This window comes from Lactuca serriola, chromosome 3, assembly GCF_051521515.1.
Source record: "Lactuca serriola cultivar US96UC23 chromosome 3, Lser_US96UC23_V15, whole genome shotgun sequence".
Lineage (NCBI taxonomy): Eukaryota > Viridiplantae > Streptophyta > Magnoliopsida > Asterales > Asteraceae > Lactuca > Lactuca serriola.
Window position 1 is genome coordinate 61653470 of NC_136410.1, and position 25974 is coordinate 61679443.

Below are 25974 nucleotides of genomic sequence, written 5' to 3' on the forward strand. Positions count from 1 at the left end.
CTTATGTTGAGCCATTCCAACATGAAATTCATATATATTCTTGACTAAATACGATTAAGACACTACTAGAAAAAAGGCCTTTTACGACGCTCATTGCGCGTCGTAAAACGCTCAGACGACGCGCAAATGCGTGTCAAGGAAGGCCCTGTCATAAAGAGAGACGACGCGCTTTTGCGCGTCGTCTATAGACGACGCGCATTTACGACGCGCATTTACGACGCGCATTTACGACGCGCGGTTACGACACGCAATGCGTATCAAATATATGATTTAACATTTAAGTCATTTTTACTTTTTTATTGCCAAAAAAAAAAAGTAAAAATTTTAGAAACTTACGTATTGTTCGTCCTCGAGATACTTCAACCTTTCAACTCGCCACTTCATAGTAAAAAGCTGGCCGACTCTAAGGCCTTCTGGAGGAAGGGGAAGAAAACCAACTGCCAAACAAGGTTCCAACACTGGTCTTTGTAAAACAAGAGCACTCTTAAAAGTCAACATCTGTGAAGACTCATCCTCAAACATAGGAGTATGCAATCCATGATTTCTATCCCCAGATATTTTATATTTTATATTTAATATCGTATCACTATCAGGATTCATATCTTTCGCTTCATCTGTAAAAAAAAAAAGAGAGATTGATTATTTTTTCTAAAGATGAGTGATAAAATGAGAAATAAAATAATGCTTGCCATTTGTGGGTAGGGATATAGTGAACAAGATTCCGGCTCTTGATGTAGAAGGAACTACAAGTGGAAAGAAGGCGGATGTTGGTCTTCCATTACTTTGACTTTCACCAGCAAGGGTAAAACCGTCTTTTAGGTCCAGCCAAGAATCGTGTATGGTTAAGTTAGCCTTCACTTGTGAGTGGAGTATCACCTGGGAATGTGAGTAAATAATTATTATTATTATTTTTTTTTGCATTTAACCCTAACAAGACTTGAGATCAATATACCTGCAAAAGCAAGGTGCCATCACTGCATTTATCTGCTACACGTGTGCTGACATGGAATGGGTTGGTGAAGTGAACAGCTATAGTCCTACAAATAATGGCAAAAATGTTCAGGTGCTACATAACCACTATTCCTGCAAAGATTTAACATTGGTTATTGAAAATTTACTTTAATCAAATTGAATTAGTAGTTAAGTTATATGTACTTTTAAACATACAAAGTCCCTGAGAATTTTGTGCTAAGATGAGTCGTATCTTCTGGTAGCAGTCTTATAAGCCCAAAATTTGCTACTTTTTGCTGCAATTCTCTATCAAGTAGAATGTTGCTAGTTCTTATATCTGTATGGATGATTGGAACATGGTACTTTTCATGTTGATATGAAAGACCCCCTGCTTCCTGTAAGAAAATCTTTTTGGTACCCATATATAAAAGAGCTTGATTGTCAATGTGGAAAGGGACAGCTAGCTGTTGAATTACCACTCTTATGGTCTGAATCTGAGCTCAATTATCTACAGGAAGTCCAATAAAGGTATATATATGTTCCTATCCTAAGTTTTGAATTTAAGAATAGACACCCCTGTGTTGTTGAATATAACAAACACATTATACATACATCCCTCCTATCAGGCTGAAGTTGTTGAAAGAGCAGAAGGCATCAGAAAAGAGTATAATGAGCTTGACACTGTCTGGTTCATGGCTGGATCCCTATTTCAGGTTGTTTAGCTTTTTCCTTGGTTCATTTTAGTTATTACTAATGCCTCACCCTGTAATCACATCCAAATTCATAATCAAAACTAAATAACTAGAATAAAGAAAGTAAAAGAAAATTTTAATATTATTTTAAAATCAGCTTCACCATGGCATTAAAATGCACGCTGGGATCTTCTTCCAAACATAATTATTTGGCTTAAATAATGCATACCGACTTTGCTAGAATATATATGGCCAGGTACTTGAACAAATCCAGCCTAAGAAAGAACCTAGCCTATCAGAATCAGGTACTTGAAAAAATCCAGCCTGAATAAAAGCAAAAAAAAAAAAAAAAAAAAAAAAAAAAAAAAAAAAAAAATTAGAACTAGTTGAAATAAAAAGTTGAGTGGGAAAAGAACAAGACAAAAAGTTCTTCATCATGATAGAAATACAAAATACTAATAATGTTAAAAAGGAAAAATGATCATAAGATGTGAAGGAAGATCAGGAAAACAGTCATCGAGATGATGCTTGGACCATGCTATTTGGCACCCAACAAACCTACATAGTCAAAAACACATTAAGGAAGAATTCAAGGCATGATACTATTGAAACTTAAATGACAAAGATCAATCCATGCAAGAGCATTCTTAGAATGTAGAGCACAAACCTTCAATGAAATCAAGCCTCAGGAGCTAAAGAAGAAAGAAGAACAAAAAACCAAGTTGAGGTTGTGTGGCTCTGAACTTATGTGCTCCTTCAACAACCATTTGTCAAACCACATCCTGTAATAAAAAAAATACAACATGTTTAATTTGAGTAACAATAGACATGGTCTACTAACAAAACCTGTAAATAAAAAAAATCAAACCTAGTATAGATTGCAGATCAGTGCAAAAGAAGAGTTGAGGTGTCAAGTTGATACAGGAGAAGAAGACGTCGACTTAGTCAAACCATTTATAGTGTTTCCTATTCATGCCCTAACCTAATTCACCCTAAATTTCAAAGAAATTGATCAAATTCTAGCATAACTATTAACCCAATCGGGCACATGAACTGGTGGATAAAGGAGAAGCCGAAGATTGAGAATTCTAAATCACAAACTAAGATCAAAATCATATGGAAAAAATCTGAAATCATAAACTCATATGGGAAGAAATATGTGAAAAAGAATTTTGAAGAAAGAGAAACCGAATATAAACATTACCAGAATCAAAAGAGAAACCAGAGGAAGCGACAAATTCTCTCAATCCCTCCTCCGATTTCTTAAACTCGTGCATCATTGTATCGCCACTGGAGATAGAGACATAGAGCCTCAGGCTGCCATTGCTGCTTCCCAGCATGCAGTTTCACCTCGATTTGGAAACAGAGCACGAAACCAAATATGGCGGAGATCATCTTTTGGGCCGAGAGTTGTTTCTTCTGCTACTGAAGCGAGAATTGATCTCACGGAACTCGAAACGCAGGTGAAGAAATTGGTCAGCGACTTGAGCAGCGCTTCCATTGATACAGTCAGGAACGCCACCGGTGAACTCAGATTACTTGCGAGACAAATGAAATTGAAAGGTGAACTCAGATTACTTGCGGGATCAAAGATTTGGTGATATTGCGATTTTGTTGTGGGAGAAAAGAGGATTTGTGATGATATTAGGGTTTTTTTTGGGTATTAGAGTAAGAGAGATAAAGAAAGAGAGAGAGTGAGTGAGAGAGAGAGAGAGAGAAGAAAGATGGAAATAAGATAGAGGATAACAATGGCGGCATTTCAAACTTTTGGGATTTTCTTTCCCCCCAGCTGCAAAAAAATAGAACGCGCCTTTCATTTAAAAAATATAAAGCGACATTTCTAGACGACGCCCATTTTTAATTAAGTGCCCTCCGTGTTTTTAATTTTTTTTCTTGGACATTAATTTTAGGGCACGCACAAAAGCGTGACCTCTATCCTTCAAAAGTTTGAAGAGATGACATTATTTTTAGAGCGCGCGCTTTTGCGTATCGTAAATCACCGCGTGTCATTGTTTGTGCGTCATTAAAGGCTGTTTTTCTAGTAGTGAGACCTCAAGCTAAGCTTTTAGATTTGAGATGAAGTATAATTTCCTCTCCCTTAATTATAGCAAAACAACTTTTCCCAAGTGAGACCTTTTGTTTTCTATAATTAACACTGCTAACTTGAAACCTTTATCATGCTCCCACTAACATGATGATTAATAGCATAAGATTTATGCTCCCACTAGCTTCGACATGTACCCAAAAATCAACTGGACTTCTAGAAATCAATACTTTATTGACTTTCTTACCAAAGTTCAGATTTCTGATACTAGATTGCCTTGATAAGACTTTATCAATATCATACACCTCTTTTGGATAGCTTACATGTGTGTCTAAACAATTTCAGAACTATGAAAAGGGATGCCGTAATCATAGTCTAAATTGTTTAGACCTTTTTCCATTTCTCATAAGTCAATGTTAGTGTGTCGGTTAACCACGCATGCTCCACTAACGACTTTGAGAACTGCAAATATCACAATTGCTATCTACTTAAAATCTACTTAGTGAAAGAGTTTCCTTACCATCATTTTCATGAATCGAAGAAACCTTATGACACTTAGATTTTATGGTGTAAGCGTTCCTATCCAATTAAATTTGTCAAAACCATAACCACATGACTAGGTTAGTGACAAATCTTAACTCATATGGATTGAACTTGTGCAATCTTAACTTCTTGCCACCTGGCAGCTCAAGGGCCTGCCATTGCTTCCAAGTAGTTATCCAAACAACTGAGAACATGTAGAACTCAAATGTATAGCCAATTTAACTGGAATGGGCATAGAAATGTCGACACGATAGGTTATAAACCTCTAGTTGTGTGCTAGTGATGAAATACAGGTTTTTGTTCTTGATTACTTCTTGAAACCCTTTCAGGATCTTTTAGACTCCCACTGTCTCCTTGACCTATAAGACTTTCTTGCCAAATATTCAAGAGATGGTGTGTGGATTCTAATCAAGACAAACACTTAACACAATTAGCCTTAGTTGATCTTTGTTTTATCCAAAACATCACAACTTACCAATTTCAAATGTACAAGAGTAGAAAACTTTTACTCTTACATTTGACAAGTGTTTTAAACCTTCTTTAAGACATGTCACTCAAGTTACAATCTTAGAGTATAACTCTATGAACTGTTTTCAAATGGAGTATGAATCATCTTCTTGATTTAACCACTTCAACAATTCATAACTCCTCTTCTTAAGTCTCAGAATGTACTTAGAGGATGAATTGTGATAAGGTCTCAAAATCATTAAGATGATCTTAAAACATGATACTAAAGGACTCTCCCATCTTTTCAGATTTGAGAAACTTTTATCTTTCTGCCTAAGTTGAATCTTCTTATTCGTTCTGCCTTACATTGGAACCTTTTCCAATGTCTCAGAGTTACACTTAAGCTTGTAAGTATAACCATATTTACTGAACTTAAGTGAATCATGATGAATAATCTTATCGATCTTTTTGTGGTGGACTTGACCAGTGCACAAGAATGTGTACTCGATCCCTTAGTCCGTTACTTGAGTCACACATCCATGTGAACAAGTAATTAGTCTTAATTTTCCAATACTTGAAAGTTCTCATTCATCATGCTATACAACTTGCATGATTCCAAGTTCCAGTCCAATTGAAACTTGTGTGATGAGAATCTTTCCTTATTTGGTCAATTTAGACATTACCACAAATGAAAGAATCAATTTCATATTTCCAATATTGCTATCAATGGAATCATATAAGCAACATCTTTTCCTTTTTCTACAAATGCCATTGTAAGGATATTTTAAAATAAACAAAAATAAAAACTTTTCTTTTATTTTAAAACTTTGCGGAAAAACTAATCCTTACAATGCAAATGTATATGAAAACTTGTTGTTATCTATTCCTAAGCAATCTATCATAACTCTTAAGCACATGCTCAAAATACTGATCACTGAACCATGCGATCCATCTTCGCGATCAGAATCAACATATACTTCCTTTAAGTTTCTTTACTTTTCTTTGATTCTTAAAACATCAACATGTGACCCAGCCACATCTTGTAAAAAGAATCTCCAAGTAGGAACTTAATAGAGTTAGACAATGGAATTTACCTGAAATAAAGTTAAACTTATTGACTTTACCATCCTTAGGTAAGTTTGGCAGCTTCATAACCAAAGCCCCTTCCTTTGGCAATAGAAATATATGGACCCTTAGGTAATAGTACATGGGACTATCTTAGACTTAGCCTTTCTCTTTACCATTTGGTCAACCAAGATGACTATGGCCAATCCCTTTCCATTGGGAAGAGAATGCATTTCTGGATTTCCTGTGTCACTATTGTCCTTGTCCATAAAGTTTTGGGAAGTTGATCTCCTAATCAAATTTGCTTTACTAGTACACTAAATCATTTCTGATTTAGCAGCACCAAGAAAATAGATAAGATCATTAAGGGTCTTGTCATAGTCTATTTCATAGGAGTCCCAAAGGAACTCACTATGTGACTTAGAAAGTGATTGAATTACTAACTTTCTCAAGACTTTGACACCCAACTCTCCCGGCTTGTCAGCATGTGACTTCATCTCCAAGATGTGATCACACCTAGACCATGCCTTGCCAAAAGGGCTTGAGTGACCTTGAACTTGTGGGTTAGGGAGAATAATTGAAGGAGGTGGAGGAAGTGAAGTTCCAAGATATTTGGGAAGATCATAGATGTTTGAACTTGACATCTCTTGGGAGATAATCAATATAGTTGATTTAAAGTCCTTAATATAACACCCAATATGAAATATTAAGGCTAGGACCCAACAAACTATTTTATAACTTGGAAGAGGGATGTCGTAATCCAAGCTATAGAATATTTGAAGGTAGGTGAATGACGATTCACCAATTTCCACCATGAAAAACGAAATAGTTAATTAGGTTTTAATTGGATTTGAAATTCCTAGATCTTTGAGATTCATTGAACTGTTCAATGGCATGTTTCAATCTCGAGTGTGCCCTTCAGGTTTTGTGACTGGGATGCCGAGGATCACAAAACAAGGTGTGAAGTAACCATGCAAATTACTTGGTACCCTTAAGTCTTTACCCCTTAATCGATGTGCCGGTTAACCACACACGCTCCATCGATACTATGATAAGCATTAAGTTACCCTTTGCCTACCTTGTTAAATACGAGTTAGTGTGCCGGTTAACCACACACGCTCCACTAACCGACTTAAACAAAGTGCAAAGTGTAATTTCATTGATTAGCACCTTATTCACATTTTCCTAAGTAACTAAGATTGGGTATTATTAAGAGTTTAGTTACTTAGTATTTATCATTAATACTTTTAATGAAGGGAGAATTATAGTCCTGTCAAACCCGTTCGGCTAACGACCCTCCACCGGTCAAGGAAGCGGTGGGTGAGAGTGGACACCCATTAAACTGCCATTTTATAGGCAGTAACCTTATACCCCCCTTATAGACCGGCTTCGTGAATGAGGCCTACTAACGGTAAGACTGACTTTACTCTTATACATATATATATATATATATATATATATATATATATATATATATATATATATATTATTAACTTATAATATTATAAAGTATAAGGGTTGATTTTTAACTTTTAAAATTCTAAGGGCTAACTTGGAATTTAAGTACTCATAAGTGAAAACTTTTTCAAATTCCAAAACTTGAGGGCAAGTTTTGAAACTATTCAAAACTAATTAATTCCATAACTTATGTGTTTAAAGTAGTTTTAATCCAAAAACTCTTCAACTTCCATAACTTGAGGACAAGTTATGGAAGACTTTAAACTAATAAAAGAATTAACTTTTATTTATTTTATAACTTATGGAATTAATTAAGGTTACACTTTTTATTTATTTATTATTTAATGATGAGACTCTTGGTCCTCCATAACTTGAGGACAAGTTATGGAGTCATAAAACCATTTAATTAGAACTAGACTCTTTATTTTGTAACATTTGCCAACTTTTATGAGTTTTATGAAACTTAAATGTGACTTTTCACATAACTTGAGGACAAGTTACAAAAAAACATTTTAGAATCAACTCTTAGATTAATTTGGATTGAAAACAACTATTTCACTCAACTTTTCTATTAATCTAAGCAATTCATAAGAACAAGATAATACAAAAAAAATCTTTTGGTGATCCATAACTTATTCTTAAGTTATGGAATCCTTTAAAACATTAACATCAAATTTTGTAACTCCATAAAAACTTTGAATCAATTTTTTTTTAAAACCTTTTCATATCCATAACTTATGGAGGTTTCAAAAAATAAAGCTCTTTAGATCAAACTTTTAAAACTAATAAAATAATCATATCATTTTATCTTTTATTAAGTTTGACCTAATTAAACTCATAAAGCAAATTATTCAAATTTTACAAATAATTAGTTTTTCACAAGAACAAGTAATTATCTTAAAATTTGATAAACTTCATTTTTTTTCCTTTTTTTCAACTTTGAAAATAAAATAGTTGCATCAATATAACAGAAAACAACCTGGCTCTGATACCACTGTTGGGTTTTGAGCATTCTAACACTCCTATGGTGTACATGCAACCTTATAAACCTTGGATCTATGTTTTCTCTATTATACATGCAAATAAGAACTTTCCAAGGCTTTAATCCTAACTAGCATACTATGAGGTAACTATACTACAAAGACTAGTTAGATGACATACCTTTTGGTGTAGCTTGATGTCTTCAAGCTTTAAGAGCTTGGCCCCAATAGTGTGAAAGCCTCAAATGGAATCACAAATCACCAAAACACCTTGGAAGACTTTAGAGAATATGGATACTTGGTTCTCTCTAGTGAAATTGGCTAGCCCTCTTAGTGTACCCACACTAGTGCCCATTTCACCAACCAAGGACATCTTTATATAGTGTGGAGGATTAGGGTTAAAACCTAATACCCATGACCTTTCATTTCCTAGGATTCAAGGGTTAAAGCTCCATGGACTATCCATGAAGACTTAGCCCAACCTAAATGAACTTGGCCCACTACACATATATATCTAAGAGTCCATATTTAATTAGTTCATTGATCACTTAATTAATTATAAATTAATTCTTGATCAATACTAATTAAATAATATGATTATATCAATATATTAGAACTTATAATATATTAATATAAATCATAAATATACTATTCTCAAAATATTATCCATATAAATTGTGCCGGTGAAGTGCAACCCAAATGGACCATGCCGGGTCGGGTCAAGTACATACCAAATATAGTTATGGACTTAGACATTAATCCAACAGATAGGATGGTTATATGCTAGTAGATCTTATAGATTGGTATCCTAGTAGATCAGATGTGGTTATGCTTAGTGACCTATAGTTGGTATGGTTGTCTATATGCTGGTAGGAGATTACCTTTTATGTGCGCATGATTGATTGATAGTTGAGGCTATTCCATCCCGAGGATGATAGGACCCTAGTATGTTGTCTTATAGACTGTTATATGATTATCTGATATAGGTGCACATGTTTGATTGTTTATAGTATGTTGGCATTCCAACCCGATAGTTGAGGGTATGGGGTATTTCAACCCGATGGTTGATTGGACCCATAGCATGTTGGCATTCCAACCCGATGGTTGAGGGATTGGGGTATTCCAACTTGACGGTTGATTGGACCCATAGTATGTTGGCATTCCAACCCGATGGTTGAGGGGCCTAGGGTATTCCTGTTGGATTAATGTCTAAGTCCATAACTATAATTGGTAAGACTTGACCCGACCCGGCATGGTCCATTTGGGTTGCATGGCATCATGCATTTGGATAGACTATAATGAGAGAAATAAGACACTTATGGTTATTAATATATTATAAGTTCTAGTATATTAATAATAAGAATAATAAGATTATTTAATTAGTATTGATCAAGAATTAATCTAGGATTAATTAAGTGATCAAAAGAAGACTAATTAAATATATGGGTTGATTGTGCAAATCATCCATACTTATATAGTGGGCTAATGATCCATGGATTATCTAGTTGGGCTAAAACCCATATGATGCTCCATGGTGTTTTTGTACCCATGGATCATGGAAATGAAAGGCCATGTCAATTAGGGTTTACATGGTGTAACCCTAACTATATATGCATCTTATTCTTGACCAAAATCGGCCACTAGAGTGTGTAAAAATAAGGGCTAGCCGATTTCATGAGTTGTGGATTTCTCTCAAGTTATTCCAAGTGTATTTGGTGTTGTGTGAACCATTTGAGGTGTCACACTTGGGGCACTAGGCACTCAAGCTTCATGAAGACTTTCTACATCAAAGAGGTATGTATTCTATCTTGTTATATCCATTATTTTATATGCTAGATTAGGATAATACCTTGGATGTTCATATTTGCATGTATAATAGAGAAAACATAGATTCAAGGTATTTAGGGTTGCATGTACACTTAGGAGTGTTAGAATGCTCATAACCCAACAGTGGTATCACAGCCTAGGCTTGTTTTCTTGTTATACTTGCAAAAGAAACTAAAAAATCGAGTTTTGATGTTGTCTGCCCAGCAGACTCGCCGAGTCCATGAATGGACTCACCGAGTCCAAGGCAAAAAGCATCCAACTCGCCGAGTTGGTTCATGCACTCGACGAGTTGGACCCTCAGACAGCATAAATTCGACTTTTCTGGCTGGAATTAGACTAGGAACATTACCCTAAGATGTTTTTGGACTTATAAACTTGTTTTTGACGTGGTAATGTTCACGCTAATCCAATTCCAAAGATAATTGTCAATAGATTCATGTTTTGTATTAGTTTAAGGTTTAGACTAATTACATGAAAAAGTTGAGTGAAATAGTTGTTTTCAATCCTAATTAATCTAAGAGTTGATTCTAAAATGTGTTTTTGTAACTTGTCCTCAAGTTATATGAAAAGTCACATTTAACTTTCATAAAACTCATAATAGTTGGCAATGGTTACAAAAATGAAGAGTCTAGTTCTAATTAAATGGTTTTATGACTCCATAACTTGTCCTCAAGTTATGGAGGACCAAGAGTCTCTTCATTAAATAATAAAAAAAAAAACAAAAAGTGTAACCTTAATTAATTCCATAAGTTATAAAATAAAGAAAAGTTAATTCTTTTATTAGTTTAAAGTCTTCCATAACTTGTCCTCAAGTTATGGAACTTGAAGAGTTTTTGGATTAAAACTACTTTAAACACATAAGTTATGGAATTAATTAGTTTTGAATAGTTTCAAATTGCCCTCAAGTTTTGGAATTTGTAAAGCTTTCTCTTATGAATACTTTAATTCCAAGTTAGCCCTTAGAATTTTAAAGAGTTAAAATTCAACCCTTATACTTTATAATATTATAAGTTAATAATATACATATATATATATATATATATATATATGTATAAGAGTAAAGTTAGTCTTACCACTAGTACGCCTCATTCACGAAGCCGGTCTATAAGGTGGGTATAAGGTTGTTGCCTATAAAATGGCAACTAAATGGGTGTCCACTCTCACCCACCGCTTACTTGACTGGTGGAGGGTTGTTAGCCGAACGGGTTTGACAAGACTAGAATTCTCCCTTCATTAAAAGTATTAATGATAAATACTAAGTAACTAAACTCTTAATAATACCCAATCTTAGTTACTTAGGAAAATGTGAATAAGGTGCTAATCCATGAAATTACACTTTGCACTTTGTTTAAGTCGGTTAGTGGAGCGTGTGTGGTTAACCGGCACACTAACTCGTATTTAACAAGGTAGGCAAAGGGTAACTTAATGTTTATCATAGTATCGATGAAGCATGTGTGGTTAACCGGCACATCGATTGAGGGGTAAACACTTAAGGGTACCAAGTAATTTGCATGGTTACTTCACACCTTGTTTTGTGATCCTCGGCATCTCAGTCACAAAACCTGAAGGGCACACTCGAGATTGAAACATGCCATTGAACAGTTCAATGAATCTCAAAGATCTAGGAGTTTCAAAACCAATTAAAACCTAATTATATATTTCGTTTATCTTGGTGGAAATTGGTGAATTGTCATTCACCTACCTTCAAATATTTTATAGCTTCGATTACGACATCCCTCTTCTAAGTTATAAAATAGTTTGTTGGGTCATAGCCTTAATAATTCATATTGGGTGTTATATTAAGGACTTTAAATCAACTATCTTGAATATCTCCCAAAGGATGTCTGGTTTAGACATTTATGAACTTCCCAAATCTCTTGAAACAAGCTTTCCTAATGAAGATGATGTCCCATGGATATCATACTTCTTTCACCTCTTCAAATTATTCTCCCCAACCCACAAGTTCTTGAAAATTTTAAGGTCACTCAAGCCCCATTGGCAAGGCAAGGTCTAGGTGTGGTCACACCTTGGAGATGTAGTCACATATTGACAAGCCGGGAGAGTTGGGTGTCAAAGTCTTGAGAAAGTTGGTGGTTCAACTACTTTCTAAGTCACATAGTGAGTTCTTTTGGAACATCTATGAAACAGACTATGACAAGACCCTTAATGATCTTATCTATTTGATAAGATCAACTTCCTAAAACTTTATGGACATTGACAATGATGACATTGGATATCTAGTAAAGCTCTCTCTTCCCAGTGGAAAGGGATTGGCCATAGTCAACTGGGTTGACCAAATGGTAAAGAGAAAAGCTAAGTCTGTGATAGTCCCGTGTACCATTACCAAAGGGTCCATATGTTTATATTGCCAAAGGAAGGGGCATTGGTTGCGAATCTGCCAATTCACCTAAGGGTGTTAAAGTCAATAAGTTTGACTCTACTTTAGGTAAAGTCCACCATCTAACCCTGTTAAGTTTCTATTTTGAGATTCTTGATACATGATGTGACTGGGTCACATGGTGATGTTTTAAGAATCAAATAAAAGTGAAGAAACTTAAAGAAAGAATATGTTGAATCTGATCGCATAGATGGATTTCTATCGCGTAGTTTGAAGATCGGATTCTTGAGCTACTTCTTAGGAGTTATGAGATATTGCTTAGGAATAGATAACAACAAGTTTTCATATGGATTGTAAGGATAAGTTTTTCCGCAAAGTTTTAAAATAAAAGAAAATTTTTGATTTTATTTATTTTAAAATATCCTTACAATGCATTTGAGTAAAAATTGTTACTTATATGATTCCATCAATAGCAAGAGTGGAAGTATGAAATTGATTCTTTCATTTGTGGTAATGTCTAAATTTACCAAATAAGGAAAGATTTTCATCACCCAAGTTTCAATTGGACCAGAACTTGGAATCATGCAAGTTGTATAGCATGATAAATGAGAACTTTCAAGTATTGGAAAATTAAGACTAATTACTTGTTCACGTGGATGTGTGAGTCATGTAAAGGACTAAGGGATCGAGTACACATTCCTGTGCACTGGCTAAGTCCACCACAAAAGATAGATAAGACTATTCGTCATAATTTACTATAGCTTAGTAAATGTGGTTATACTTACAAGCTTAAGTGTAATTCTGAGACATTGGAAAAGGTTCCAATGTATGGCAGAGCGAATAAGAAGAATCAACTTAGGCAGAAAGATAAAAGTTTCTCAAATCTGAAAAGATGGGAGAGTACTTTAGTATCAGTTTTGTGATCATCTTAATGATTAAGAAACCATATCAAAATTAGTTCTCTAAGGAAATCTTAGTGCATTCTTATGACTAAGAAGAGGAATCTTGAATTGTTGAAATGGTTAAATCAAGAAGATGAGTCATACTTCGTTCTTATACAAGTCTTAGAGTTATACTCTAAGATTGTAACTTAAGTGACATGTCTTAAAGAAGGTTTAAAACACTTGTCAAATGTAAGAGTAAAAGTTTTCTACTCTTGTACATTTGAAATTGGTAAGTTGTGATGTTTTGGATAAAACAAAGACCAACTTAGGCCAATTGTGTGAAGTGTTTATCTTGATTAGAACCCACACTATCTCTTGAATATCTGACAAGAAAGTCTTATATGTCAAGAGGCTAGTGGGAGTCTTAAAGGTCTTAAAAGTCTCAAGAACTAATCAAGAATAAAACCTGAAGTTCTTCACTAGCACACGACTTGAGGTTTATAACCTATCGTGTTGACATATTCTGTGCTCATTCCAGTTAAAGTTGGCTTTGCATATGAGTTCTTAGAGTTCTCAATGTTGCACAACAACTTGGAAGCAATGGCAGGCCCTTGAGCTGCAAGGTGGCAAGAAATTAAGATTGAGTTCAATCCATATGAGTTTAGATTTTTCATTATCCTTGTCTTGTGACTATGGTTTTGACAATTCACATGGATAAGAACACATACACCATTAAACCTAAGTGTCATAAGGTTTCTCTCCGATTCATGAAAAATGATGGTGAGGAAACACTTTCACTAAGTAGATTTTAGCTAGATAGCAATTGTGATATTTGCATTCTCAAAGTCGTTAGTGGAGCGTGTGTGGTTTAACGGCACACTAACCTGGACTTGTGAGAAGTGGCAAAAAGGTCTAACCATTATGATTATGGCATCCCTCTTCATAATTGTTTAGACACACAAGTGTGCTATCTAAGGGAAGGTGTATGATTTTGATAAACTTTTATCAAAACAATCTAGTATCAGAAATCTGAACTTTGGTAAGAAAGTCAGCTGATTTCTGACTACATGTCAAAGCTAGTGGGAGCATAAGTGTTATGCTAATAATCATCATGTTAGTGGGAGCATGATAATTATGATAAGTATTGCAAGTTAGCAATGTTAATTATAAAAAACAAAAGGTTTCAATTGGGAAAAGTTGTTTTGCTATAATTAAGGGAGAGGAAATTATACTTCATCTCAAATCTATAAGCTTAGATCGTGAGGTTTTAATCATTTAGTCAAGGATATATATATATATATATATATATATATATATATATATATATATATATATATGAATTTCATGTTGGAATGGCTCAACATAAGGAAATTCTGTATATGGGTCCATTATTTGCGTTCTAAAATTCGATTATGATTACGGCATCCCTTTTCATAATCTGAATTATGAGAACTTGGCAAATAGAAGTGGAAATATTATAGCAAAATACTGATTTAGTCTTTCTGTGAGACATCATGAATCGTGTCTCATATGCTTCGGATACAGGATCGATTACATGTGCTATATTCATCCTTTCCAAAATTTTCCAAATGCCTGGGGCATTAAGAAGGGAAAAGGTTTAGAACTGGATATGACTAAAAGGATTAATCAATTGTCGAGGACAATCTAAGGTTTACCAAAGATTGGGTGCTCAAGGACAGTTGGAAGTATAGTGATAATTCTGGAATGACCACATTGACATAATCTGTAAGGAGGAAACTCTTGTTTAGAAGTGATAGTCAAAATGGAATATGAAAATGTTTCAAAGTTAGAATTTTCAATCTGTGTAAGATTAAGGAAACTTAATGCAACAAGGATGTTTACAAGGAGCTGATCTCCTTTGGAATGCAATGTAATGGTTGGTGTCAAGTCTTTCTGACTTTGTGCATAATCATTACAAGAGGATCAATGCATATAAGTTTAGAATCTAACAGATTTCAGTAAATGACATGAATTTGGAATTCTTGCATTTGCAGTCAGGGTTTGGAAGTGTGAAAAGAGAATCATTGAAGTTATGTTCAATTGATCTAGTTCACAAAGTAAATATCATAGACAAACATAGTATGCATACTTGGTGTGTGGCATGACTACTGTTTCGAAAACATAGTGTACGTGCTTGGAGCATGGGACAATTATTGTTTTAAATTCAAGAATAAAGTTGATAGCTGAAACAGTATACATTGAATGTGTAATCATATGGTGATAAATAAAAGGTGTTTTATTTATGTTCATAGGTTTTGATACCATATTGGATTCAATTATTATTGTGTTTCACTTTGCATGTTTTGACTTCCCGAATAAACTAGGTTATTCTTCTGGAATGACTAAGTTATTCAAACCATCCACAGTCGGTCATATGTTGGAAGTAGATATGAATTAAGACTGTCATGGGTTGGCTTGTAGAGGTCTAAGGTGTTGGACGAAGGGCTACAACACTCATGAGTGCTCATAAATTCTGAGTATTGGATTCAACCCGCGCTCATTGGAATCTCTTCATGGATTTTATCACGAGTGATCATGAGACGATAATATCTTATATTCTTCCAACCTAGAGATATGAGTTGTTACTATGAGTTGGTTGTACATTGATTGCACGAAACCGCATTCGGTAACTCGGTGCTATAAAACGTGCCTTTGTGTATGATTCAATAAGTAGTAGAACAAGCCATATGAGTCGAAGTTTATCCATTCCTTTTACCTTCGGGATAAAAGCGATATCTGTGGGCTCCTCGATGATTTGATGATGGCAAATGGAAGTGCTCGGCCGAGCCAGGACTGATTTGATTTGTTCAATTAGTCAGTCGTCATAAATCGGAAACCGGGAAACAACAAATGGACAGAGAGAATGATTATAAATCCATGTCTCAGTCCATATGATATCTAGAATGGAGGAATATATGATCCCTTATCTAATGGACAGGTCATTGACAAAGGTCAGAGTTCATCGACAAGGTCAGAGTTCGACAGAAGCTTTTCAGAGCTACGATTGCCGGTTGGTTCTTGAAGTCATACGCAATAATAGTTTTAGACTTATCCAAGTGGGAGACTGTTGGATTAATGTCTAAGTCCATAACTATAATTGGTAAGACTTGACCCGACCCGGCATGGTCCATTTGGGTTGCATGGCATCATGCATTTGGATAGACTATAATGAGAGAAATAAGACACTTATGGTTATTTATATATTATAAGTTCTAGTATATTAATAATAAGAATAATAAGATTATTTAATTAGTATTGATCAAGAATTAATCTAGGATTAATTAAGTGATCAAAAGAAGACTAATTAAATATATGGGTTGATTGTGCAAATCATCCATACTTATATAGTGGGCTAATGCTCCATGGATTATCTAGTTGGGCTAAAACCCATATGATGCTCCATGGTGTTTTTGTACCCATGGATCATGGAAATGAAAGGCCATGTCAATTAGGGTTTACATGGTGTAACCCTAACTATATATGCATCTTATTCTTGACCAAAATCGGCCACTAGAGTGTGTAAAAATAAGGGCTAGCCGATTTCATGAGTTGTGGATTTCTCTCAAGTTATTCCAAGTGTATTTGGTGTTGTGTGAACCATTTGAGGTGTCACACTTGGGGCACTAGGCACTCAAGCTTCATGAAGACTTTCTACATCAAAGAGGTATGTATTCTATCTTGTTATATCCATTATTTTATATGCTAGATTAGGATAATACCTTGATTGTTCATATTTGCATGTATAATAGAGAAAACATAGATCCAAGGTATTTAGGGTTGCATGTACACTTAGGAGTGTTAGAATGCTCATAACCCAACAATTCCATCCCGATGGATGATTGGACCCATAGTAGTTGTTATATATGTAGTGTGTGTGGGCATCCCAACCCGATGGTTGTGAGCCGAGAGTATTCCATCCTGAGGATGATTGGAGTCGTAGTATTTGGGCATTCCAACCCGATGGTTGAGGGCCTGGGGTATTTCATCCCGATGGATGATTGGACCCATAGTTTGTTGTTTGTTATTATATGTGTATTGTTGTGCGTATGGGTATTTTGGGGGGTAACTCACTAAGCTTTCGGGCTTACAGTTCAAGTTTATTGTTTCAGGTTCAGCGGATGACCGTAGGAAGGCAAAGGCATGACCGTACACTTCCTCGACTTATGATTGGATATTTAAAAAGTTTTAAATTGGCTTGAATTTTTTTTGGATGTTACAATCCATTACTCTTTTAACGGTTTAACACTATAATGCTTATGAATACATTCACATACAAATACTCACGAACACATATACATGTACACATATAACACAACTCATTCATGTATATAAATATACATATAAAAACATAAACATATCACAAGTTGGTGAAAAGTATATGCATTACAATGTTAAACTGTGAAACGAGTACTTGATCCCGAAGGTGCACACAGCTTTACGAATGATATTAATAACTATAAGTTGGTGAAAATATAAATAATAATGTATAATAGATGTGTAAAAAAATGAAGCGAAAAAAACGACGTTTGTTGCCTAAAATTTTGAAAATAAGAAAATTCCTTAGCTAATCTGTAACTGATTAGCTACAGATTAGCTACAGATTTTTCTTATTTTCAATTATTCAGGCACGAAACGTCGTTTTTTACACTTCATTTTTTTCACACCATATTATACATGATTATCTATATTTTCACTGATGCGACTTCGGCTCCGACCACCTGCTCTGAAGGAGTGCTTCTACGTCGGAGATAGATCTGCGAAGTCACAACAGACAAGGCCGTTAGAGCCGCCCCAGGGACTGTGCCCCGGGAGCGGACTCTGACGGTCAAGTTAGATCATCTGGTAGATCTAAGATGGTTCTCTTAGGCTAGAGAGAACCATCTTGGTGCTGGTGGTGGTATATGGTGGCTGACGGTGGTGGGTGGCGACTAAACCACCCGGCTGAAGTATAGAGTGATGGCTGAGCCATGGGGAGAAGTGTAGTGGTGGCTGAGCCACTTGGGGAAGAGTCCAAGGAAAAGGCCCTCCTTCATGGAGGAGACACTATTCTATTTACAAGGGACAACTAGGTCAAGGGGAATTAGGTCAGGCCTTGGGCCAACCCAATTCAGGCCCAACTAGCAAGGAGCTGGGCAAGGTCGCCCGGAGGCGCTGGGTGGGATTGGCGGGCGTGCATGAGGCCGGCAAGGGGGCACCAGGTCGGGCCGGTAGGAGAGTCCCCAACAGGACCGACAAAGGAGTCCCCAGCAAGGCTGGCAAGGGAACGCCAGGCAGAGCCGGCAGGAGCGCGCCAGGCCAGGTTGGCGCGCTATAGCAGTCTAGGCTATGCTAATTGACCATATATCATCAAGTCCCCCCCAGTCTGATGTTATTGGTACGCGGCCAATGACATCGGACTAGACTTAGTCATAGAAACTATGTGTCGTCATTCACTAACTTATAGCTATTAATATCGTTAATAAATTCGTGTGCACATACGGGTTCTCTTACTCGTTTAATGGTTTAATATTGTAATACTTATTAGTATTTGCGATATTTGATACGCATACATGTAGACACATACACACATAGATAAACATAAACATACACATACACATTCAAATACACACATATACACATAGGTACTTACATACACACATGCATACACATGCACATACATACAGATACACATACACATACACATTCAAATACACACATACATATACATATACATAAACACATACATATACACACATACATTTACATACACACCCACATATGGGTATATACATATACATACATACACATACAAATATACATATTTCTCTTTATTTTAATCATTTTTCATTATTTATAAATTAAACATAAATTATTTAACCTTATTGATGTGTTAAACGTAGTTTTTTTTTCATTTAACCGTTTGTTTGTGTGTTAAACACATTTGTTACAATTATTATATATTATTATGATGTTTATAAATATTATTATTAATAGTATTATTAGTATGATTTTTTATTGTTCGTGTCTTAAATATGTAAGAAAAATTATACAAAAAAAAGAGTCGTATAATGAAAAATAATATTAATGGGAGTAATAATAATAAAAATGAAAATTATAAATATGTTGCTATTTCGTAGCTATTATATAGCTATTTTCTTACATCGCTAGCTCGTAGCTATTTTGTAGCTAATTAGCTACGGAATGGCATCCGTAGCTACCGAATGACATCCGTAGCTAATTAGCTACGGAATAGCTATATATTAGCATCCGTAGCTACTCCGTAGCCATTCCGTAGCTAATTAGCTACGGATTGGCATCCGTAACTATTATGTTACTATATTAGGGCGTCTCATTCTGATCCGTAGATATTCTGTAGCTAATTAGCTACGGAAATTTTCTGTAGCTAATTTACGTAGGAAAACCACACACACACACACACACATATATATATATATATATATATATATATATATATATATATTAAGATTTGATTTTTTTATTGTTGTACAATGTTATGATAAAAATAAAATTTTGAGTTAATTTGCTTCATGATTTTTTTGGAAAAACTTAGTTGAAAACAGATTAGTATCACAAAATTGAACAATAATTTACACCATGCATGACCTTATCTTCTATGGTATTCATACGGTTATATAGCTTCTTCTCAAAGAGTCATTTGCGACGTTGGGTTTCCCGTTTCCTACATCTAGTGGCACAACCATTCATGCACTTGGACTTGTAACCCACTCTATATTTTAGAAAGAGAATTAATAAATGGCAATCGAAGAGAAGAGAAAAGCAATTAAAAATACGTGATAATGATACACTGATATCCTGGGGTATGGGCATGCAGTACAATTCGACGAGAATTTGATAAGATATTTATGTAGACACCGGCGGAACACTGTAGGGGCCAGGGGAGGCCATGGCCCCAGCTTTTTACCGGAGTTTATATCAGTATATATAAAATAAACAAAGGTTAGCAGAATTTCAATAAAAAAAAGGTTCAAAATATCTTTGTTATAAATCAAGAAAAATATTTTTTTTGAATAAATAAGATGACAATTTTCAAATATGAGAAACTGAAAATTGCAAACAAAAACCAAACAAGCCACAAAACTAATCCACCAAATCTATGAAAAAGCTAAACTAATTTACTAAACAAGGTAACAAAATCCCATTTAATTCGGGCTCTATCTCCATATCAAAATTTAAATGGTTTATGGATCCAAAAATACCCTCAAATCATTTCTATAAAACTCATAAAAAGTTAAGAAAACATATCTACAAATCAAAGAATCGGGAATTAGAAAAATGTAACTATTGTTCATTATCATTGGTCATCACGCTTGCAACTCTACTAACTCCACTGGTCCGTCGGAAAAACCTAGATCCATGTCGCCTCTTTGATCGTCTGTCCGAGACCGTCTCTACTGGTTTAACCGGTCGCCTTCCAAGTTCCTAAATTTTGCTATCTCAAAGGTGCATGTTGTTCTCTCTTTTTTGGTTCTTGTGTTTCTTCTTGGCTATCGTTATTTTGTGAAGTGGTAATCTTGTGAAGTGGTAATCTGAAACTGTGATTTTTAAAGACTTTGCCTTTTCATTTATATCTAGGTTAATGTGTAATATTTATTGTTGATTTTTCTTTTGCATCTTTTCAATGCCAAAATGCTCAGAGCTCTTGGCTCTATAAAAAATATATTATATTTCCTTTATTTTTATTTTTATCTTTTTACTAACATTAATAAACTCTAACTTTTTATTTCATAAACTTAACCAAATTAACTAACTTATTTGGATTATTTTATTTTGTTTAGTTGATATTTCTAGAAAGTAGATATTGTTTTTGTATTTAACCATTTTTAATATATATATATATATATATATATATATATATATATATATATATATATATAGAGAGAGAGAGAGAGAGAGAGAGATTTGAAATTAAAATGCAATCATTTGTCTTTGTTATTTATAATAATAATATTCATAGTAATTATTTTTAGTGTTAATTTTGTTAGTTTTTAGGCTCTTACATTGAGAACAAATCCAATGTTAACTTTATTTCTGATTCTTATGTTTTATGAATCAGTCATTTTCTATAAATGATGTGATGAATTGTATTTAAATGATGAAGACTAAGTAAAATATTAGAACAATACTCGTATTAATTAAGTAAAGTATTATTTTATTTTCTCATCTTAATAATATGACATTTTTTTATCAGTTTATAACATTATTAATTACATTAGACATTTATATAGTTACATTGTATATTGTTTTGCATATCGATAATAGACAATGTTAAATATGTTAAATTGTTTCAATAATAACAGAAAATGGCCCCTGTATGTAGATCCAGCCAATGTGTCACAATCACACCATTTCAAATCTAAAACCTCGGGCTGTGAGAATAAAACCATGGGCGGGTTGTATTGATACTTCCCCAGTTCCCTAAGTGGGGTGTGGCTGATGTACTCTAAGTGGGGTGTGGCTGATGTACTGGAACAAACTACATGGAAATCAAATAGCTAATCACATGAATTTATTTATATTTGGGTTAATTACTAATCTAACCAAATTAAGGGCTAATTAGTAATTTTTAGCCAAAAAATAAAAAATGGCCAAAAATAACCCACGAAACCGTAGGTTTCGAGATTGCCCTACTGTTTCGTCATTTCGTCTACTGTTTCGTGTTTTCTATAAAAAAATCATTTTTGTCATACAAAACCGTAGGTATTATAAAACCTACGGTTTTCTCTCTAAAGCCTACGGTTTCCCAAACCGTAGTCTACGGTTTTTGGGAAAAAGCTACGGTTTTTAAAAAAAAATTATCTACTATTTTGGGGGGTTTATCTACTATTTTGTCCAAAAAGCTACGGTTTTTTTATCTACTATTTTGAGGTTTTTATCTACTATTTTGTCCAAAAAAAATACAATCTTTTTTAATTTTTAATTTTATTTTTATTTTATTTTACTTTTAAATACAGAGTATAAAAAAGAGTGTTTATAATATGTACAATAAGTTTAACAACTATTTTGTTTCAATTTTAACAATTATTTGGTTTGAATTTGACTACTTTTTGGGTAAACTTGACTACTTTGTTGTTAATTTGACTACTTTTTTTTTTAAATTTGACTACTTTTTTATTAAATTTGACTACTTTTTCGTCAGAGTTGACTACTTTTTCGTCAGAGTTGACTACTGTTTTCAACCTACCTCATATATATTAAGTATTTTATATTTTTTGAAATATTTCATGTTTTGTAAAGTTTCTTCACTCTAGCTTTTTTATTCTCAAAATTAAGATAATGAGTTGTAAAGAGTATTTTGTATTGCTCATTACGGATGGAAGATGAGAGTTTGTTAATTCCCAATTATCATATGTTTGGCCACCGGGATACAATCCGAGAATGTTTTATTTCGGTGTTGAATTTTACGAAACCACCACATACACCGAATTTGTTCATTTGGTGATGTGCAAGGTGGGTCTTCCCAAAGAATCAAAAGTCAGTTTGGCTTATCAACATCCAGAACAACTCTATTATTGTGGTATTGTTGATGATCGTGATATTAGAAAGCTGATCAAGGTAATAAATATCGTTGGAGATAAATCTGTGTATGTCTATGTGGTGGTTGAAGAAGGTGTATCGCATAACGAAATGGATGATAGAGGAAAGACATCTGCAGCTAATTTATCAAGTGGAAAAAGGACCAACAACCCAATAGGTAATTTTAAAAGTCCAAGTAAAAGTCAATATCATAATGGTGCTAAAAATGAAAATGTATTGCCAGAACCGATTATGTATGTTACACCGGAGAATTATAAGTATATAGGTGATAATGATGTTGGTACATATGTTAATAATGTTGGTGTAAATCATAACTTTGACCAAAAAAAAAGCACCATACGTGGTGGATAAGGTTGGTAATGAATCTGGAAAACAAGAAGTTCCATTTTTGCATGATGGTGAACTAAAAGGCTATGGTGAGTTTGCAGATTGTGACAAATTGGATATACCCGGCCTAGAGAGTGATTCTAACGGAGAAGAATTTGATGATGGACCTAAACTTATTTATTCAGATACCATGTTTCATGGTATGCCACCATTGCCTTCGTGTCCTGTAAATTATAATGTGAACATTCCATGTCAGAGGTTGGATATAAATGAAAAGATTAAGGTTCTAGACATTTTTTATGACAAAGAGTTGCTCAAGCTTGCAATTGGAACACAATGCATGGAACAAGGTAAGTAGTATAAGACTACCAGATTGAGCAAAGTAAGGTTCGAGGTGGTTTGTTTGGTAGAAAATTGTTCTTGGATGGTTAGGGAAAAGGGAATCAAATCTACTACTGCTTTCCAAGTCACAAAAGTTGTTGATCAACACACATGTTGTGCAACAAACTTGGAGTCTAATCATCGACAATCAAAGAAAAAGGTACTCGGCCACTTTATCGCTGAAGTATTGGTCGGAGATTATAATAGAGTTTATTGGGGTAATGAAATTGTAAGGGACATCAATTCGAAATTTCCAATCAATATCTCATACCAACAGGCATGGCGGGCAAAACAATATGCGTTGTTGATGTTAAGAGGTACCAAAGAGGATTCATTCACCAAACTACCAGCGTATATGCACAACTTGGTCAAGCATAATCCAGGAACTGTTACTCAGATAAGAACAGACGTTGATGATCGATTTGAGTTTGTGTATATCGTGCAGGGTTGCTCGATAAGCAGTGATAATTTTTTATAACAAATATAACATATGATTCTCAATTTGTATTTGTTAATGCAATAAAAAATAATTGTAGGTACAAGAGTTCATCAAATATTGTAGGCCGACGCTAATAATTGATGGTGGTCACCTAAAGGATGAATTCAAGGGTACGATGTTGCTCGCAGTGACAATGGATGGTCAAAATCAGATTTTGCCTGTTGCTTATGCCATATGCAAAAGTGAATGTACGGAGACATGGTACTGGTTTCTTCGAAAACTACATGAATGTATAGGCAACGTGGAAGACCTTACATTCATATCTGATAAGGCTCCATCCATAGCGACGTCAATTGCAAATATATTTCCTCACGCCCATCATGGAATATGTGGTATCCATTTGTATTTCAACATTTCAGCAAAATTTGGAAGCAGCGATACAATACATGCATTATTTTGGGAGACATGCAAAGCGTATACTATTAAAAAATTTGATAATGGGATGAAAAAAATTAAAAAGGTAAATGTTCGTGTATGGAAATACCTACAAAACATCAATCCAGAAAGATGGGCCAGGGCACATTTTCCTGGGAATCGGTATTTTCTTATGACATCAAATAGTGCGGAGTCGGTAAATGCAATGTCAAGATTTGCAAGAAAGATGCCAATATTAATGTTGATTGAGTATTTTCGTGCAACAATGCAACAATGGAGTTTTCAGAAACGTAGTGTAGTAGGTACTTGTGTTTTATATGTAATAGTACTTGAAATGTTATTTTACTACTCATATGATATTATTAAAATATGTCTATTTTTTTAGCTGAAGTAAAAACAACACTCACCCCATGGGTTGAAACGGTTATACAAGAAAATAAGGATGCTTGTAATAATTGGATGGTGTACCCTATATCATATAGTATATTTGAAGTGAAAAGCTCTACTCACAAAAGTGTCATTGTTGATTTTCAACAAAGAACATGTACATGTAGGCGGTGGCAAATAGATGGCTTACCTTGTGGTCATGTCATAAAAGTGCTCACAATGAACCGTTACGAAGATTGTTCGGAATTTGCTTTAAAATCTTACTTTACAGAGACGCTTAGGAAAACTTACGAGGAGTCTGTGAACCCCTTACCAAGTCCATCTGAGTGGGAGATCCCCGATGATTTTGTAACACCCGAAAAATTCAAGCCAATTTAAACTTTTAAAAACATTTCAAATCCATTAACTGTTACAAACTTGTTTTCAAAATGTATCATATCAGAGTATCCCATAAACAAAGTCATAAAAAGTGAGTTGTACGATCACGCCTTTGCCTTGCCACGATCCCCAGAAGTACCTGAAACAATAAACTGAAACTGTAAGCCCAAAATCTTAGTGAGTTACCCCCAAAATACCGATACACATACAGTCCATATAACGATATCAACAATATCATTACATTACAAACTGAACATATCAACACGTAATGGGTCCACAGCTCTACAGACTGGAATACCCCTGGTCCCACAGTGTGAGTCTGGAATGCCTACCAAGCCCACAGCTCACATCTGGATTGCCATCGAGCCCTTAATACGAGTCTGGAATGCCTACCGGGCCCTCAGCTCGTATCTGGAATGCTCCCAAGTCCTCAGTATGAGTCTGGAATGCCTACCAGGCCCTCAGCTCATATCTGGAATACTTTAGGGTTTGTTGGCTACCGCATGGAGCAGTACAACCTCAACCCAACCCACATAACATATAACATAACTACTGAGTATGCAATAATCATATAACATCATAGGTAGTCCTACAGGTCTACCTAACTGGCATAACCACTAGCATGCAATACAAACTCATACTCAACATGTAACACTACTAGGATAACATATCCAATGGGCTGTCTTTGGTGCCTTAGACCCCTTAGTATAGCGAGGATAACTCACCTTGCAACTGCCGAACCGAATCACAAGAGCACAATCCCGAAGCACCGCCTCAAACTCCAACACCTATATCCATCAATAACCATTGACATAAATATCC

At 34.7% G+C, this 25974-nt stretch overlaps 1 long non-coding RNA gene across 1 annotated transcript; it reads right to left on the bottom strand.

Moving 5' to 3' along the window:
* Positions 1–341: 341 nt before the first annotated feature.
* LOC145094471 (uncharacterized) lies at positions 342–1104 on the bottom strand. The gene is made up of 3 exons (XR_013703372.1): positions 953–1104; positions 690–876; positions 342–614 (listed from the first exon to the last, which is right to left on the bottom strand). It is a non-coding gene; the product is annotated as an uncharacterized LOC145094471 (long non-coding RNA).
* Between the last annotated feature and the right edge of the window lie 24870 nt (positions 1105–25974).